The following is an 18,942-nucleotide window of genomic DNA, read 5'->3' on the forward strand; positions in this document are numbered from 1 at the left end:
CGTCCGCCGAATTGCCGCCGAATACCTGGAACTGCCGCCCCTGTCCGGAACGGCCGCCCCAAGCACCTGCTTGAGAAGCTGGTGCCTGGAGCCGGCCCTGAACAAAGTCAATAAATACACTGACCCCTCCCCCGCCCAAATCAGCACTCACTGAAAGCATCATTTAAGTGCTTCCCCATGTAGTTAGAGGAGATTGTGGTAAAAGTTAGCAAATGGTATCTTTTAATGGATTACGTTGCACATGTTTCTTTAAATGAAAAATAATTAATTCCCATCCGGATGAGGCAAGAAAGTCTTTTTTTCATTCCCATTTTAAAGCTGGGAAAGCTAAGATGCAGAAAAAAACATTCAAACTTGGAATAAGCAGGAAGGTGCAATTCCACTGAAGTCAGGTATGAATTTGCCCCAACAGCTAAAAATCAACATTTTCTAAAGTGGCCTCTGATTTTAGGTATCCAAACTCAGATGCATAGGGCCATATTTTCAGAGGCACTAAGTACCTATAGCAAATTAACTGACTTCTGTTAATTCTGGATGGAACCAGAAGAGGACACAATAACATTTTGTGAGAAAGGCTATTCTTGCATTATTTACAACTCTGCCAAGAGGCAGCAATAACTGGGGAACAATAGCCTGGAGACCTGAGTTCTATTCCCAATTGCCTCTGACTTCCTGTGCAATCATGAGCCAGCCACTTGGCCACACTATCCCATAGTTTCTCTGTCTGAAATAGACAGATATTTGAAATTTACTCTGGTGCAATACAAAAATAACTAGCATTATCATAGCTGTGAAGTATTAACCATCTCATTATGTGAGACAACCTGTTCTCACGAGGTACCACATTCCAGGGTGCCATCCAGACCAGTAAGGGGCTATGTCATGCTTGCCCTGCAACCTGGGGTGCCTCACACAGCTTTGCTGCTGTAGCTCCCACCTGGGCCTCTCACAAATAGACTGCCAGCATACAGGTCACACCCTGAGTATCTGTGTACAGTCACATCCCTGGTCCAGCAGCTCTGACCCCTGCAACCTGTCAGCAAACATCAGCCACACTCTGGCTTCCAGCTATCTGGTTACTGTTTGCAGGGTGACCCCAACACACTCCCAGTCTCAAATTCCCCCCCCCCCCCCCCCAAAACGTGTGTTCTGCACTGTCCAGCCCTGTCCTGGACAGTTTAGATGTATTAGGTCGGTTGCCCCTCTAATGGGATCAATATACAACAGTCTGCTACCTTAAACGGAGTTATCCAGTGTTGTGAATTTTGGGTAAGTTTTAATTAAAGAATAAAACAAGTTTAACTACAAGGAGATAAGTTTTAAGTGAGTACAAGTAAAAGGCATTAAAGTCAGAAATGCTTACAAGAGAAATAAAGTAGTGTTGTCGATTAATCAGAGTTAACTCACATGATTAACTCAAAAAAATTAATCATGATTAATCACGATTAATTTTTTTAATCGCACTGTTAAACAATAGAATACCAATTGAAATTTATTAACTATTTTGGATGTTATTCTACATTTTCATATATTGTATTCTGTGTTTCAATTGAAATCAAAGTGTATATTATTTTTAATTACAAATATTTTCACTGTAAAAATGATAAAAGAAATAGTATTTTTCAATTCACCTCATACAAGTAGTGCAATCTCTTTACCGTGAAAGTGCAACTTATAAATGTAGATTTTTTTTGTTACATAACTGCAGTCAAAAACAAGACAATGTAAAACTTCAGAGCCTACAAGTCCACTGAGTCCTACTTCTTGTTCAGCCAATCACTAAGACAAACAAGTGTGTTTACATTTATAGGAGATAATGTTGCCCTCTTCTTATTTACATCATGAGAAAGTGAGAACAGGCATTTGCATGGCATGTTTGTAGCCAGCACTGCAAAGTATTTACATGCCAGATATGCTAAACATCTGTATGCCCCTTCATGCTTCGATCACCATTCCAGAGGACATGCTTCCATGCTGATGACACTCGTTAAAAAAATAATGCGTTAATTAAATTTATGACTGAACTCCTTGGGGGAGAATTGTATGTCCTCTGCTCTGTTTTACCCGCATTCTGCCATATATTTCATGGTATAGCAGTCTCAGATGATGACCCAGCACATGTTCATTTTAAGAACACTTTCACTGCAGAATTCACAAAATGCAAAGAAGGTACCAATGTGAGATTTCTAAAGATAGCTACAGCACTCGACTCAAGGTTTAAGAATCTGAATTGCCTTCCAAAATCTGAGAAGGACGGGGTTTGGAGAATGCTTTCAGAAGTCTTAAAAGAGCAACACTCCTGTGTGGAAACTACAGAACCCGAACCACCAAAAAAGAACATCAACCTTCTGCTGGTGGTATCTGACTCAGATAATGAAAATGAAAATGCGTCGGTCCGCACTGCTTCTGATTGTTATCGAGCAGAACCCGTCATCATCATGGACAAATGAAGCATGAAGGGACAAATGAATCTTTAGCGCATCTGGCACGTAAATATCTTGCGATACCAGCTACAACAATGCCATGAGAACGCATGTTCTCACTTTCAGGTGACATTGTAAACAAGAAGCGGACAGCAATATCTCCTACAAATGTAAACAAACTTGTTTGTCTCTGAAATTGGCTGAACAAGAAGTAGGACTGAGTGTACTTGCAGGCTCTAAACTTTTACATTGTTTTATGTACATAATTCTACATTTGTCAGTTCAACATTCATGATAAAGAGATTGCACTACAGTACTTGTATTAGGTGAATTGAAAAATACTATTTTGTTTTTTACAGTGCAAATATGTATAATCAAAAATAAATATAAAGTGAGCACTGTACAATTTGTATTCTGTGTTGTAATTGAAATCAATAGATTTGAAAATGTAGAAAACATCCAAAAATATTTAAATAAATGGTATTCTATTATTGTTTAACAGTGCGATTAATCGCACAATTAATCGCTATTAATTTTTTTAATCACTTGACAGCCCTAAAATAAAGATAAAATGCTCCCTAAGACTAAAACTTAACAAGCTAGACTTGGTTCAAGATAAAATTCTTACCACATGCTCCCAAATTTCAGGTCAGGGTCTCTCCCAAAGTAAAAAGGGCTGGTTTCTTTTGTGTTCTTAGGTGAAAGAGAGAGAGATGGTATTTTTGTCCCTCACATTTATAGTTCAGTCACCCTTTAAAATGCATTTTCCTGAGGGTTACCCCGAGATAAAGTTCATTCATGCTATGAGGATGAAGACAAGGAGTCTGGTGGTAAAAGAGGTTTCATGCTGTTGTTAGCTAAGATGCAGATCTGTTTGCTCTTGCCCTCCTTCCTTGCCATAGAATGGCCACTTGACAGGCCCCTGCCCATCAACTTTGAGGACACCTGGCTAGAGGCATTAGCTTGTCCTTTGTCTTTGAGAAACTGGTCTACCTACTGCCCAGACTTCTCTGGTAAACACACTTAAGTCATGATTGCAGCTTATGTTCATAACTTTGCATATAATGTTGCTACATATATTTCCCCATGATATTACTGACCAGTATGTTATTCATTTTCAAATGATACCTCTCAAGGCTTATTTTGTACAAAGATTATTACAATAGTCAGTGCGTAGGGTGCGAATACAGGGGTGCATTCAGTCTCACCAAATACCTGTCAGGATCTCAGCTGCCTCCGGGCACAGCTCCGTTGCAACAGCAGCACAGTGGCTGGTCAATGCATTCCACACCAATAATTGTGCCAGACCTGCTTCCTATCTGGCACTTGCTCCAACCTTTGCCTACTCTGCTCCAGCCCTAGTCCCTGCCTGATTCTTGGCTCTGAACACTGGACTGTCTCCTAACCATGACTCTGCTTCTGCCCTTTGTTTCTGTTCTGGCTCCTGGATCCAATCACTGGCTTATGTCCTGACCACGCCTCTGATTCTGCTTCGAACACGAGGCCAGACTCCTGCTCTGACCATTAGGTCGCACTGTGATGTGTGACAGTATGCAGCTCAAAAGAGGATAATCCAAGTAGTTGGTTCGCAGCTAGGGGGTCAAATACTGGCATGGGAACCATCCATCTCAAAAGATATGGTGTAAGCGCCAAAGCAGATCATGCACTGTGTCATGTTGCAGGATCATGAATGGCTAAAAACCCCAATTCTTGAGCAATAACCCTTGTCACAAATAGTGCAGGCATAAGGCACAGGGTCAGCAGATGAAGCCACCACACTATGAGAGCCTGAGGCCTGCTGTGCTTTCCTCTCTCTCAAGCACCTTTCTTCATCCTCTTTGACTCCCTGGCACAGTACACTTTCCAGCGTGACCTGTTGCTACCCATATCTTTCCAGCTTGTGGTGTCAATGTTGGAAGTTTTCAAGTGCCTCTTCCAAATGTCCTTGAACCTGAAACCTGAACTTGGGGTCACATACCATGAAAGGTGATTTAAGGTAAAGATAAACATAAGATCGACTGGACACTTACCCTGTTGAATCCTCAGACCTATTTAAGTCCATCTGTTATTATGAAAACAAGTTTTGTAAGTGTACCTGGGGAGAAAAACCCTAGCTACATAGCTTTGTCTGCTTGTCCAGAAATACAACCTAGTTTGCTCGCAAGAGAAACTATTCATGGATAGAAAAGGCAGTGCATAATTTGTAAGTGTTTCCAGGGTGTTTTCCCCCCCAAGATTCCCTTTTCCTAGAAACAGCATGAGCCAGACAGAGCTTTGCTCCCCCCTACTAGTCTTGACTATTTTAGGGCTTGTATGAGTGAATCGTGAAGAGCTCTAGACACAAAGTTCAGTATAAGTAACTGCCAAGACGGAAAGCACTCATTACTAGTTTAAAAGCACCCTTTGTGTGAATGACTACAATAGGGAATGTTGAATTAAAAAAAAAAAAACCACACATGCAAAATGAACAGAGTCCATCTATCCAATGCAGCATAAACAGCCGGCAGACACTACTTTCTCCTTTATCCGCTTTCTCAAGCTGACCTTGTTGATCCACTAGACCGTGAGTCAGTGCACTGTATTTATAATAACAGAGAGTGCCAGCAGACAGCTGACTTCCACTAGAATGTCAGCAAAATGCCAGCTTTTCCTTTGCCTTCAAGACTCCCTTCTGACCGCCATGCAATTAGAGCCTCAGGAATAAAACATTTTAAAAGTTTGCTCAAGGAGTGCTAATCAATTAATATTTAGTACTATAGACAATTACAGTATCATAGAATAGATCCAAGAAGAAAAGGAAGGTTTTGTATTGCAGTTCAAACCCAGTGACACCCATCAGTTTACAATTATATACTATAAATCATTTACATTCTGTATTGGCAACAATCTGATTATTATGCTTTAGACTGAAATGCAGGATCAACAAGTTTTCCCCTTCTCCTCATGTAGAGTCTATTACATACCCTTAGCAGGACATTTGATCTAAATCCTCCCTTTAAAAACAAAAAGCAGCAGAGGTGTTAGGGGTCATCCTGGGAATTTCAGACCAGTAGACTTTGCTTCGGTGCCAGGGAAACCAGTTGAAACGGTAATTAAAAATACAAGAATAAAACAACCAGATGATTTGCATATGAGAGAGGTAAACTACTAGAATTCTTCGAGTATGTCAGCAACATGTCAATCAGAACATGCTCGGATAATTTGGGTTGGTACTATTTAGTTTAGAAAGCAGTTAAATAAGAGGGGACAGAGAAGTATACAAAATAATGAATTGTCCAGAAAAAGGAAGTTGGGCACTCCTGTTTCCCCTTTCACATAATCCAAAATGCTAGTGTGTGGAACTAACATATATCACTGACACCAAGAGCACAGCAGAATTCAAAAGATGATTGAGCACTTATGTGAATAATGAGCACGTCTCCAGTGACGTTAGAAAGGATAAAAAAATAGGGACATAAAGGGACCGCTGGAATTGGCATTAGCCAACCACTAACTTGTTTGGGGCCCTTATAGCTATCCCAGTGTGTGCGCGCATGTGTGCACACATTCTGACTGTATGGTGGTGTCTGTAGTTTTTAAGAACTTAAAGCACGAGAACAAATCATACCATTTTATCCATTTGCTGAAACATGGAATACCATGGGAGTTCAGACCCATCAAACTAATGTTACTTAATATTTTACTTTGATTTTCACCTCCACAATGAAAGTAGCATGTCTAAATCTCTTGTATGACTAAGAGCTATAAAGGACAACAAATCAAATCAGAGGATCAGAAAAAACAAGATTAGCAAATCAAGGGTCAGAAAAAAAGAACTGCATTATATAAGACCATTGCCTATACAGTCTGTTGGACTGGTGCATTTCAAAGCAAGCTGTTCATTCCAGGCAGCATGTACATCAAGACAATTATTTGTTTTCATTTCTCCAGTGTTTAATCACCATAAAAACGTAACTCTGCGCCTTACATTTCTGATGAAGCTCATAAAAAATTAATAGAAAGAGACGAAGGAAACATGATGTGAGGTGATATTACGTCCAGATGACAAGACGACAATTGCAAGCCTTGTATGCCCATCACAAATAGTAACACTCGCTTCATTTTTAAAGGGAAGGCAGGTATCATTTTGAAACTAGAAACTGAATTATAAAATACACAGCAAAAGTTGTTAGCCATGACGACAGAAGTATATGCACTGGTCAAATATACTGATTTTATTTGTTAGCTTCTTTATAGTTTAGTTTTTGGGAGACAAATATAGGAGAAGAAAAACTCTTGTGGTGACATCCCAACCTCATTGAAGTCTATGGTAAAACTTCCATTGACTTCAGTGGTGCCAGGATTTCACCCCTTTGGATGAGATTCTGATTATGCAGCCCAGAACTCAAACTCTAAGGTGGCTTTAAACCAACTGCATCCTCCTGATCCTGGAATGCTCTACAGCCCCCAGCATAATTAAGATAATTTATGGGTCCACAGCACTACCCAGAATCATTGCAGATTTGTGTGTTGTGGCCCAGCCCCTGCCCCTGCCCCAGCTCTGCATTTCCTTGCAGCATTCCCTGGGTCAGGATTTGCAAGGGGATCACTGGAAATTTCTATCAGTTCTGTTATCTTCTGATGAAAGACTGGCTAATAACTTAGGCTATGTCTACATTAGCGTGGTAAGTCGACCTACGCTACGCAACTCCAGCTATGTGAATAATGTAGCTGGAGCCGATGTACCTTAGGTCGAGTTACCGTGTGGTCTACACCGCGTATGTGTGTGGGGGTGTCGTGAAAGGGAGAAAATCTCCCATCGACTTACCCTACTCTTCTTGTCGGGGGTAGAGTACAGGGATTGACTAGAGAGCGTCTGGAGAGCGTCAGTCCCTGTCGTAGTGTAGACCTGCTCTTATTTACATATCAGTGATGAGCAAAGATACTCCTTTCACAACAAACACTCCTTCTAACTTACAGCAACCTAATACAATAGGTGGGCTTGCTGTACTTTTTCCAGCATACTTATACTATCCTACTCTTGCAATACTGTGCTAAATCAGAGCTGCAGAGTTACTGTTTAGCTTCACAGCAGTAGGCCTGCACATAAGAGTACACTGAAAATGTTATTATTTCCTCCTGAAATAAAAGTGCCAACACATAAATGGCAACAACACATCAGATGAAAATCAGTCACATAGAATATACATTAGAACTGAATTTAAATCATAGGACTTAACCTGTTTCAATGAGGGGATTTAACTCAGTTGTAGAAAGGAGATTGTTAGATTTCTTATTTATTCCCTCTCCATGACATTCAGATCAAATCTGATCAGTTTACAAGTCAAAAGCTGATTCTTACATCTGTTCTGCAATCTTGCCCTGGGATTTCAAAACTCAACTATGTTTTTTGCTCATTAACATCACAGCGAGAGGAAAAAAAAGTTAGAATTTAGTTGGTGATTCATGAGGATAAAACCCAGTTCACTTTCCAAAGCTGTATTTTATCTTCAAGGCTAACAGTAGTAAAGCAAGTAGATAAGAACCCAAAAGAGAACAGCTATGAAGAACTGGAAGAGGCTGTTTTCAGTTAGTGACTTTTCTGACTAAAAATTACAGTTTAAAGTTTCTGTACTATTATTAGATCTAATGCTTGAAACATTTCTGAAATGAAAAGAGCTACCTTCTCGAGTGGAGAAAATGGCATGTTTAAAATGATCTGCCCTATCTCTTCTAACATTTTGACACACTTCTGATACACATTAAGCAAATTTTGTATAATTCCACAGTAAATCTTGCAATTGTTTTTGGATTTCTTGCTGTATTGTACTTGTCTACACAATTACATCTCTGGCTGATGTTTTGCTACTGTAATTGTATGGTAATTCCCTGTGTGTTTATGATTGGTGCTTATAATGCTATTGTTTTCTAAAGCACTATTTAAAAAAAAAAAAGAAGAATAAGTATTTACCTCAGTGAGTTTGTACCCCTCATAAAAATTAAATTAAATTGAACAAAAACTTCTTGTACTAATCCCTCTGATGAGCAGACTGACTGGGGCTGTCTACTAAACAGATCAGCAGCATTCTTGAATCATATTAGTAAGCAATATAACAAGCCACTAAGCTTAAAAGGGATGGAATTATAAATACTAATGAATCGTAAGAAGACAGATAGCAACTGAGATTACAATTCGATGAAAACTACCCTTCCATTAACAAGGACAATGAAAGAAAATGTACAGCACATACTAAATCAGTCCCCTCGCAAACTGGTGCTCTGCAAGACTACTTAGAGTGTCAAGATTAATCATTTGATTCTGGTTCAGAATCATACCTCTGCTTATGTCATTTTGCTTTTCACATCTGTCCTAACTATTATATACCTGTTTATTTAAAGAAAAGAGCATATGGCACTGAAGAGACTCAAATAGCAAATGCAGACTAATGGGTACAGCTGTGATGCAGAGAAGTCGCTCAGGTACAGTCACCCATCTGTCGACGCAGACCTAGCATAACATCGGGCAGCCCCCTCCAGCAAAAAAGAACAGTTCTGAAAATGGGAAGGTTTCTTAAACTGTAGTTCGAACTGTATTCACCTTTCACATTTTAATTCAACAAAGATTTTGTTTTCAGGCTAAAATGACAACCAAAGACTCATTGTTTCCATTAAGTATTAACATGTGCAGCAAAAAGAGACATTTGGATACCTTATTATGGGCTTGATTCCCATCTCATCTGCACCAGTACACAGTTGCTTTGACTTATGGATTTATTCCTGATCTGCACTGGAATAAGTGAGATCCAAATCTGGTGCTATCTGTTCCATAGTTGCGCATATTGGTGATTACCCATGTACGTGCGTGTCCTTTTGACTTCAACCATAATGACTGTGGTTTTGTGGGTGTTCCATTGTTTATTTAGCTGTGATTATTTTGGAATCAGCTCGCTAGCAGAACCCTTTTTATATAGTGCAAACAGACTGGGTTACAGATTTACTGCATCAAACAATTTTCTTCACTATATTTATTCACTTAAATGTTGTTTTTCTCTATTTCCCTATTTATTTTGTATTGTTTTCTTGCTGTGTTTTAAATACATTTTAATGGAGCAGAAAACATCTTGTGTTGATTTTTCTGAAGGAAATAAAGTATTACTAACAAAAAATGATTAAAAATTTACATACAATCTTTCTCTCTCCTGCTGACACACACAACCTTACTTTAGTACAAAGGAATCTGCATGCACAAAGATCCCCGTGACTTCAGTGGGACTATATTGGAGATAAGGGCACTGCAGGGTCAGGATCTCTGGCAGTATTAGGCACCAGTTCTGCACTGAATTCCATTTGCTTTCAGCCCATTGCAGGATTGGTGCTTTAGTTTTTGTCCGAAATTTTGTTTTTGTTTGCTTTAGTGAAAACAGAAACTCCTAACATTCATTCATGGGAAATGAAAGACAGGATTTATAAAACCACTGAAGATTTAAAATAACAAAACAAAAACATAAAACAAACCACTGATTATTTCAGGAGTACTCAAACTGGGGGTCAGGACCCCTCAGGGGGTCGCGAAGGTATTACATGGGGGTCGCGAGCTGTCAGTCTCCACCCCAAACCCTGCTTTGCTTCCAGCATTTATAATGGTGTTAAATATATTAAAACGTGTTTTTAATTTATAAGGGGAGGGTCGCACTCAGAGGCTTGCTATGTGAAAGGGGTCACCAGTACAAAAGTTTGAGAACTACTGGATTATTTGATTTTGTTTTACTCCAAGATGTCACTTTGAATAAATGATGCCCGAATGAAAACACGGAATTAATTTTCAGAAAGAAAAAAAATATTGAAAGCAAACTTGCTAAGATAAAAATGGTTGGAATCTGCAAGTTTATATTGTTGCTGCAAACAGGAGAAATTGAGCACAGCTCAAACAATGCATGATTGGGTTTAGTGCAGATAAACGGATTAGCTATGCTGAAAGTAGACTCGTTGATAGGAAGAATTCTAGTCCTATCCGGTACAGTGGGCTGGTCAATCACTAGATTAATATTTTATGGCTTGGATTCACTTAACTGTAACATCAATAGTATACTATTGCTGGATTAACGAGGAATTAAAAAAAAAAGGTAAACGTGATATTCCAGGCAGAGATTATAAAATGCTAGAAATAATGATCACGCTTAATTGGACTTCCTGAATATGGAGAGAGGTTCTACCAAAGATTAAATACAAACAACTGATATTTACTAATCATTACAAGATAAGTAAAAGGTACATGATTACATTTTCTAGACAATTAAGCCAACAAAGAAAATGGGCAAGAAGAAATGTTGATCTTTACAAAGATCTTTCAAATATATATTTTTTAAACACAGCCAAAGAGAGTCTGGAAAAATGGACCACATGAATTTTGGTCTAGAAGGCATTACTGCATTTCTATTCATTAACTAAAGCTCCATAGATGTGGTTTATACCAGTGTTTCTCAAGCTGCAAGTATGTCTTGCCCTCATAAGCATCAATTTCTTCCAAGAGGTGGGTCTAAGTGTGTGAGTGCAGAGAAAGCACAGGTAGTACAGGGTATATGTGAAAGCATTTTCACTCAGGGCTACAGCAATGCGTATTTGCTTGAAACCTGGCTGACCTGACTTAGTTTTCAGTATAGTTATCAAAGGAAACTCAGGCCAGGTTGGCCAAAGAGCAAGAAGAGATTGAATGACCTAGGGTCAAGTCTTGAGTGACTACAAATTCAGATAAAGAGAATGTGAAACTCACTAGTTACAATCATTAGCAGAGCCAAGCCTGTTTCTGCTGAGTTCTGTTAAGAATGTTTTTGTGGTTCTTTGAACCAGAAACTTGAAGTGAAACTTAGGGTGGGATCAAATCCATCCAAACTGAAACCTCCAAATTATGCTCAGCTCTACTAAAACTCATCTTAAATGTGACCTGCAAAAGGAAAAAAAAAAGTTTTTTTTTATGCTTCTTTATAACGTCAGGAAGGGAGAACAAGTCTGAGAAGCTGCTCTAGTGTAGTTAAATCACTTCAAATCTACAGATCTTTTCTTTATCTCTTTGCAAAATTGCAGACTACTCAGGTTTACTGGCACAATACCATTACTTGTGACACTAAAGGGATGTCACAAGATAAAGGAAAATATAATGCCACAAGGAGAATGGCTGTTTCTAGCTAGATATTGAAGAGTGTCCACAGGAGACTTTCTGGGAATGAGTTTTATTTTTCTTTTGTGGGAACTTGAAGAAACAGCCTGAACTAACCTCACAAGCTTTTAGAGTATATTCATAATTCTGACATTCACGAACGAACAACAGGGAAGATCTAGGTATGATTACTCAGTGCGAGAGACAAAGAGGAGTAGAGAGAAACCAGTGATCGGTGAGACCTCAAAAAAAGTTTGCAAGTTCAAATCAGCACTGAGAAGTTTAGATACTCCCAGAATTTTAATGCATCTTGCCTCTTTTGCTACTTGAGACAATTCGAGTAGATCAGTGGTTCTCAAACTTTAGTACTGGTGACCCCTTTCACATAGCATACCTCTGAGTGCGACCCCCCCCTTATAAATTAAAAACATTTTTTATTTATTAAACACCATTATGAATGCTGGAGGCAAAGCGGGGTTTGGGGTAGAGGCTGACAGCTCGCGATCCCCCAGGTAATAACCTCATGGAGGGTCTCGACCCCCAGATGGAGAACCCCTGGAGTAGATCTTCCATCCCCACAACAACCCTAGAAAAGGTTTGGTGTAACTATACCAGCAATTCCTCCTAGTGTAGATGTAGCTTTTAGGCCTTGTCCACACTGCCACTTTACAGCACTGCAACTTGCTTGCTCAGGAGTGTGAAAAAACACTACTCCCCTCGTGGGGGTGCTTTTTTTACAGCGCTGGGAGAGCTCTCTCCCAGCACTGGTGCTGCCACTACAAAGCCATATTCACGTTGGTAGTGAAGACATACCCTTAGACTGTCAAAAAGTGCTTTTTCCAGTATAGTTTATACTGGTTCCCTGAGCAAAATACCGTATACACTCGATCATAAGCCGGTTCATTTATAAGCCGAGCCCCTCCGAAGATGGATAAGTAAAAATGGAAAATTTTTATAACCCATTCATAAGCCGACGCTATAATTCAGGGGTCAGCAAACTTTGGCTCCAGTGCCATCAGGATAAGGCGCCGGTGGGCCAAGATGGTTTGTTTACCTCGAGCGTCCACAGGCACGAAGGTAAACCTAAGTAAACAAAGTGTCCCGGCGTGCCAGCTGCTTACTCTGATGGGCTAGGACAGCAACTGGTGGGGAAATATTTTTTTTGGGGGGGGGAGAAGCTGGGGGTCAGGGGAGTAACCCCTGTGACCACCCCCCCCCATGACCCCACACTCTCCCCATCCCATCCCTTCCCACCTTATCTGGGGAAGGCCAGGGGAGGATGTCTCTGGCCTGGCTGGAGCTGCTCTGGCAGGCTGGGCAGCGCGGCCGCAGCCTGCTCCGGCAGGCCAGACCAGGCGGCGCGGCCGCTGCATGTTCCAGCGGACTGGGCTGGGTGGCATGGCCGCAGCATACTCCAGCGGGCCGGGCGGCCGGCCACAGCCTGCTCTGGGGGGCGGGGCCGAGCGGCAGGGCTGTAGCCTGCCAGCCCCGGAGCTGCAGCTGCTTCGGAGGCTGGGGGGAGAGCAGCGTGGCCAGAAGCGGAGAGACTCTGGCCCTACCTCTTCTCTACTGGCTGGGCTGCCTTGTTGGGGGGAGGGGCTGTGTCCCACATCTCCCTCTCTCTACCTGTTCATAATCCGACCCCCTTCTCTGGTGCTTCCCTTTTTTACTAAAAAAATTTGGCTTATGAACGAGTATATACGGTAAGCTATATCAGCAAAAGCATTTTTTTGTCAGTATAATTGCGTCTGTACTAGGGCTTAGCCAGTATGGAAATGTCATTAAAAAAAAAAAAATCACACCCCAAACCAACATTACTATATTGGCAAAAGTTTTAAGTGTAGACCCGTCTTCTCTTCTCCACACTGCAAAACTCCTCATCACTACGGCTTACCGCCTCTGTCCCAGGCCTTGGAGACATCACTTTATCAAGATTCAAAGTACTCCCGAAAAAATTCCATATCCCAAACTGAAAAAACTAGAGTTCAGTGGTGAGGTAGAGTTTCCAGAGGCGGGGAAAGGAATCTGTAACCCTGCTGGAAGTTATGCAAAGGCAGGGTGGATGTGAGGTGAGCAATCATTATCATATTGGTGGACTGATTCACTGCCAAACCTATTATGAATTTAAAAATGGTAGTAAAATCCCATATTTCCCCTCAGGATGTAGAACTGATCTCTCACTCTGATTAGACCTATTCATCAAGTTTGGTCCCATAATACTGAGCTGCGATTGGAATGGATCGTTGTTTTGGTAGTCTTTCTTCTCTCACACTTCAGGGCAACAACTCCTGTATTTCCTCTCAGGGGGTCAGCAAGGGCACCCGCTCTCAGGCACCCAACTCCCTAGCCGTTGCCATTCTTGGGTGGAGACCTGTGTCTCGCTGCCTTCTGACTGGGGTGTTTCCAGCCTGCAGTTCTGTGCCTTCATTGTGTTATTCCCAGCAGAGACAGGCTGTCTAAGCATGCTTGCTTTCTCTTCGGAGACAGTTAACAAGTGTAATTGCTACAGTTACAAGTACCACACTGTTCTTATATATTATTAAGGTAAAAGCATTACAGAGAAAACATTAAAAACAATAAAAGAACCTACACACATGCTAATATGTTTACCAGAGATCACCCCAACCCTAACATAGATTCTGGTGGGCAAAGTTCTTCAAATTCCCAACCAAAGGGATTCCTTGTGGTAACAAGTTCATTACAGTTTCAGCACCATGGGGCCAAGGTAGGCCTAGTTCTTCCACCCCTAACCTAAGGATTGTGCCCTCTCAGGACCAGGAAGAAGGTCCTGAGCCAGTTTAAAACCAGGGTATTTATTCAAAAATCTTTTTTTTTTTTTTTGGTCTGTTGGTCCCTGGAGAATCCATTTTGAATGTATATGCACAGGGCCGGCTCCAGGGTTTTGGCCGCCCCAAGCAGCCAAAAAAAAATAAAATCCGCGATCGCAATCTGCAGCGGTAATTTGGCGGGAGGTCCTTCGCTTGGAGCGGGAGTGAGGGACTGTCCGCCGAATTGCCGCCGAATAGCTGGACGTGCTGCCCCTCTCCGGAGCGGCCGCCCCAAGCACCTGCTTGCCAGGCTGGTGCCTGGAGCCGGCCCTGTATATGCACACCTCCCTGAGAGGGGGAGGGGGAGGTGTGGCTTCCAAGGGCTGATGGTGGCATAAGTACATTAGCAACCCCCTCCTCCTAGAGAAGGTTTTGCATTTTTTATACAATGTACCCCAAAGGTGTTAACCTGAATTCAATTTGGGGCCACCAAATGAAATTAATGGGCAGCAGGTTTAAAATAAATAAAGGGAAGTTCTTCACACAGCACACTGTCAACCTGTGGAACTCCTTGCCTGAGGAGGTTGTGAAGGCTAGGACTATAACAGGGTTTAAAAGAGAACTAGATAAATTCATGGAGGTTAAGTCATTAATGGCTATTAGCCAGGATGGGTAAGGAATGGTGTCCCTAGCCTCTATTTGTAATAGGGTGGAGATGGATGGCAGGAGAGAGATCACTTGATCATTACCTGTTAGGTTCACTCCCTCTGGGGCACCTGGCATTGGCCACTGTTGGCAGACAGGATACTGGGCTGGATGGACCTTTGGTCTGACCCAGTACGGCCATTCTTATGTTCTTATAAGGTTTAACTTCACTCAATAAAGTTCATTTTAATTCCACAAGGTTTGTTGAGGCTATTACAGGATATTGTCACAGTCTGTCACAATTTCCTATATGAATTTACACCAAAAATTAAGTGGAATTATTTTCAAGCTTGTAAGAGAGACATTGTCAACATGGAGGAATGAGCAAGACTAACACCAGCAAAGACAAAAAGACTTGAGAGTGTCCTTTCATACAACAAAACTACATTACAAAAACATGACAAGCATCTTCAACATGGGAAGTGTAAAGGTGGATGACCCCGTATCTTTGATTCACCGGGGTGTACATAGATATTGCAGCACATATGGAATGTAACACTAGCTTTGACCCTTGCCCTAATTAAGTTAAACTGGGTGAGTAAAGGATAGGCTGGACGGGTCTCAATCTTTGATGAAATCTGAGCAGAAGCTTCTGGAGTTCGCAAGTTAGATTTTCTCCCAGAAAACTTAGTTCATGCATAACCAGTTTCAAAAGAGATTACCAGGAGGTGGCAAATACAAGTGGGAAAGCTCTGCTGTAGGTTCTTGTTATAGATTATGCCAGTGGGTAAAATTTTCAAAAGAGCCTTAGGGCTGGTCTACACTGGGGGGAGGGAGGGGGGTCAATGTAAGATACGCAACTTCAGCTACGGGAATAGTGTAGCTGAAGTCGATGTATCTTATTTTGACTTACCTCGGATCCTCACGGTGCGGGATCGACGGCCGTGGCTCCCCCGTCGACTCCGCTACCGCCGCTCGCTCTGGTGGAGTTCTGGAGTTGACGGGAGCGCGTTCAGGGATCGATATATTGCGTCTAGACGAGACGCGATATATCGATCCCCGGTAGATTGATTACTACCCGCCGATTCGGCGGGTAGTCTGGACGCACCCTTAGTAACTATGGAGCTTGAGTTCCACTGACTTTAAATATTTTGTACAGTTCCACTGCTTGCGCTGGGTAAAATTTTCCAAGGTGCCTAAGTGATTTAGCAGCCTAACACCCAATGGAAGTTGAGCGTTTTTCAGAATTTTACCCAGTGTTACCAATGGAACTATACAAAAGATCTAAATGGCATAATTAGGAGGGTGGTATAATGACATGAAACTGAGATCCACAATTATCCACAGCTAAAAGTATACGAGGGTGACCAGATGTCCTGGTTTTATAGGGACAGTTCCGATATTTGGGGCTTTGTCTTATATAGGCGCCTACTGACTATTATCCCCCACCCCCATCCTGATTTTTCACACTTCGTGTCTGGTCACCCTAAAGTATACAGATGCTTTCAGAAAGAGATTTTGTGAAATTCTGAAACTTTCTGATATGCTACTTGAAGATTAAAGACTTTCATTGTCATGTTAACTGATTAATAAATGAATATTACTTCCACTCTAAGACACTGGCTGCTATATTTCAGCCCCTAAGACATTTTTACAGCTACGTTATCATATAAATGTAGGCAGAACCTAAAACTAAAGCTGTATGTAGATAGGACTGAATTACAAAAGAACCACTCTGGCTTTATTTAGGACTTCACTTTAAAAATAAAGTGTTTAACTCACATGGTATTATTCTGCAATCAGATTCTGCCTTCTTGAAATAAATTCTCCTGTTTCAATCCGCTCTGGGTCACCCTGACACCTTTTGCAATTTGTACATCCTTAAACTGATTAAATGGCTGGAGAACAGAATGCATATTTCAAGTAAAGTACCTGTCACCCAGTATTTCGGATGATTTAGGCAAACCCTTTGAGTGTTCAAATGGGCTGCGTGCATGTGGGGCTAGCTGGAAGGAGGGCATTTATAATTGAGAACTGTGGAGCTGTGAGTGAACACTGAGCTTGTGTTGGGTGGGATTTCAGATAAAGAAATCTTAGTACTTACAGCGATCTAATACATGGTGCAAATCAGCCCTGTTGGCTTCTACTCTAAATAGTCACCATGCTGCCAAAATTATAAATAAAGATCCTGTCTCCAGTGGCAATCCACAGAACTATAATTCTCCTTCTAGAAATGCTGAGCATAGGCTGGATCACATTTACAACAAAGGCTTTGAATAACATACACATTTTAAAATAATGTATTTGAAAAGTCTCATTGATTAATTGCTTTCTTGGTCATTAATAAATATGAAGCATGTGAGACAGGGAATACCTTTTGTTTTGTTTTTTTAAGATGTAGGTCCAATTTTCCACTGGGCTACACGACTGACGTGACTCCAGGGAGAGTACAGTGGACAATCACGTGAATTTGGTACTAGGGAAAGTCGCAGTGGCAGTGCAAGCATCCCATACACAATGTCTCACTATAACAGTTCAGCCATATTCGGGCACGCCTTGGATTACGTGCTGGTGTGATCTCCTCTACAAATGAGAGAGTGCCGTTTCAATTTTCACTCAAATCCTTGGTGTCTCAGCTATGGCTGTCAACGAGGCTGCCAGTTAGTGCAAGCTATGATAGTGGTTCTTGTTGTATAGGTGATGGCACACAAGGAAGTGGATTGACTCCACCTGCTCATTTCACAGACGCCAAAGAACAACCATCAGATGGCAATGAATAATAATGTCAGGTCACTATTGACCCAGGACAGATTTCAACAAATGACAGAGACGAAGGGCTCTACATACTGTACTGGTAGGGATAATGGCTCATTGCAGTAAATTATATGAGAAGTAATGGTCTGATCACGAGGAAGAAAAAGGTACAAATCAGAAATGTATAGTTAAGTCACATATTTCGTGGTTTCAATCAAAACACCCTTCACTTTGCAACTTGGGGAAGAAACCCCCCCACAAACAAGCAGACCAAAAAATAACCACAGAACACCCCTTTGGTAAGCCCATTGCATTCGATAACATTTAACCAGCATCTTAAACCCATTGAAAACCACTAGCCTGGGGTTTGGTTGTCCAGTGCTGTAGCAGCAGTGTGGAAAGTTCTTTTTCAGAGGTGCTTTCCTGTCATCTTTGCAATGGAAGCAGGAGCACTGCACAGACTCCTTTTATGTAAGCTCTGGGTCTGTATTTACCATAAACCTGAGAAATCACAGAAGCCCACCAATGGCAACCCATTAGTCCCCATTCATTTGGGGAGGGAGCTGGATCCATCTCTCTGTCAGCTGAGTATTTAACTCTAATCCACACCCAACATTCCCAAAATATCAAATGTCACAGACAATTGTGTTTAAATACGAAAATCAGAGAACGCACTACTCTTGTGACAAAAAATGAAGCAGTAGCTATTAGCTAATCCCATGATGCAGCCAGCCACCCGGGAAAATATTTTACAGTTGTGGGTACTGCCTCAAAACATCAGTTTTGATCAGCTAGCAGCAGAAGACAATGAGCTAAACTCACTCACTCCTGGACTGCCAAGGATTGAGAATGCTACTTTGGCAGTGTATTGAAGGGGTACCTATCTCATAACACTTGCCAGTGTCCCCTGCTGGTTAGGGTTACCATCCGTCCGGGTTTCCCCGGACATGTCCGGCTTTTTCAGTGTTAAATGGCCGTCCGGGGGGGATTTCTAATTAAGTAGAAATGTCCGGGATTTCCCCCTTCCCCTTGTGCGGCGTGTCTGATTGGACGCCTGGCCTGATTGACAGCTGCTCGCAGCCACTAGGGCCTCTAGCAGCCAGAGTCCCTCCCCCTCCCCCGCTCCCTCCTCCCCCACGGAGCAGGGGGGCTGTGTTTAATTCCACGTGGAGCTCTCGCAGTTCTCCCTCTGCCGGGTGAGCGGGGGGGGGGGGGGGGG

General features: G+C 41.8%; 1 protein-coding gene across 13 annotated transcripts in view; it reads right to left on the reverse strand.

Moving 5' to 3' along the window:
* LOC112112062 (zinc finger MIZ domain-containing protein 1) overlaps positions 1 to 18,942 on the reverse strand; it is a 504,548-nt gene that overhangs the window by 85,272 nt on the left and 400,334 nt on the right. The window contains exon 1 of one of the 13 annotated variants that reach the window (XM_024207785.2): positions 16,752 to 16,822. The exons of the other annotated variants lie outside the window; for them this stretch is intronic. The gene's annotated coding sequence lies outside the window, so the exon portion shown is untranslated. Of the gene's footprint in view, positions 1 to 16,751; positions 16,823 to 18,942 lie in introns of those variants that run through there. 13 annotated transcript variants of the gene reach the window in all.

The sequence above is a fragment of the Terrapene carolina genome, unplaced genomic scaffold (assembly GCF_002925995.2).
Source record: "Terrapene carolina triunguis isolate 2854851 unplaced genomic scaffold, T_m_triunguis-2.0 Scaffold148, whole genome shotgun sequence".
NCBI lineage: Eukaryota > Metazoa > Chordata > Testudines > Emydidae > Terrapene > Terrapene triunguis.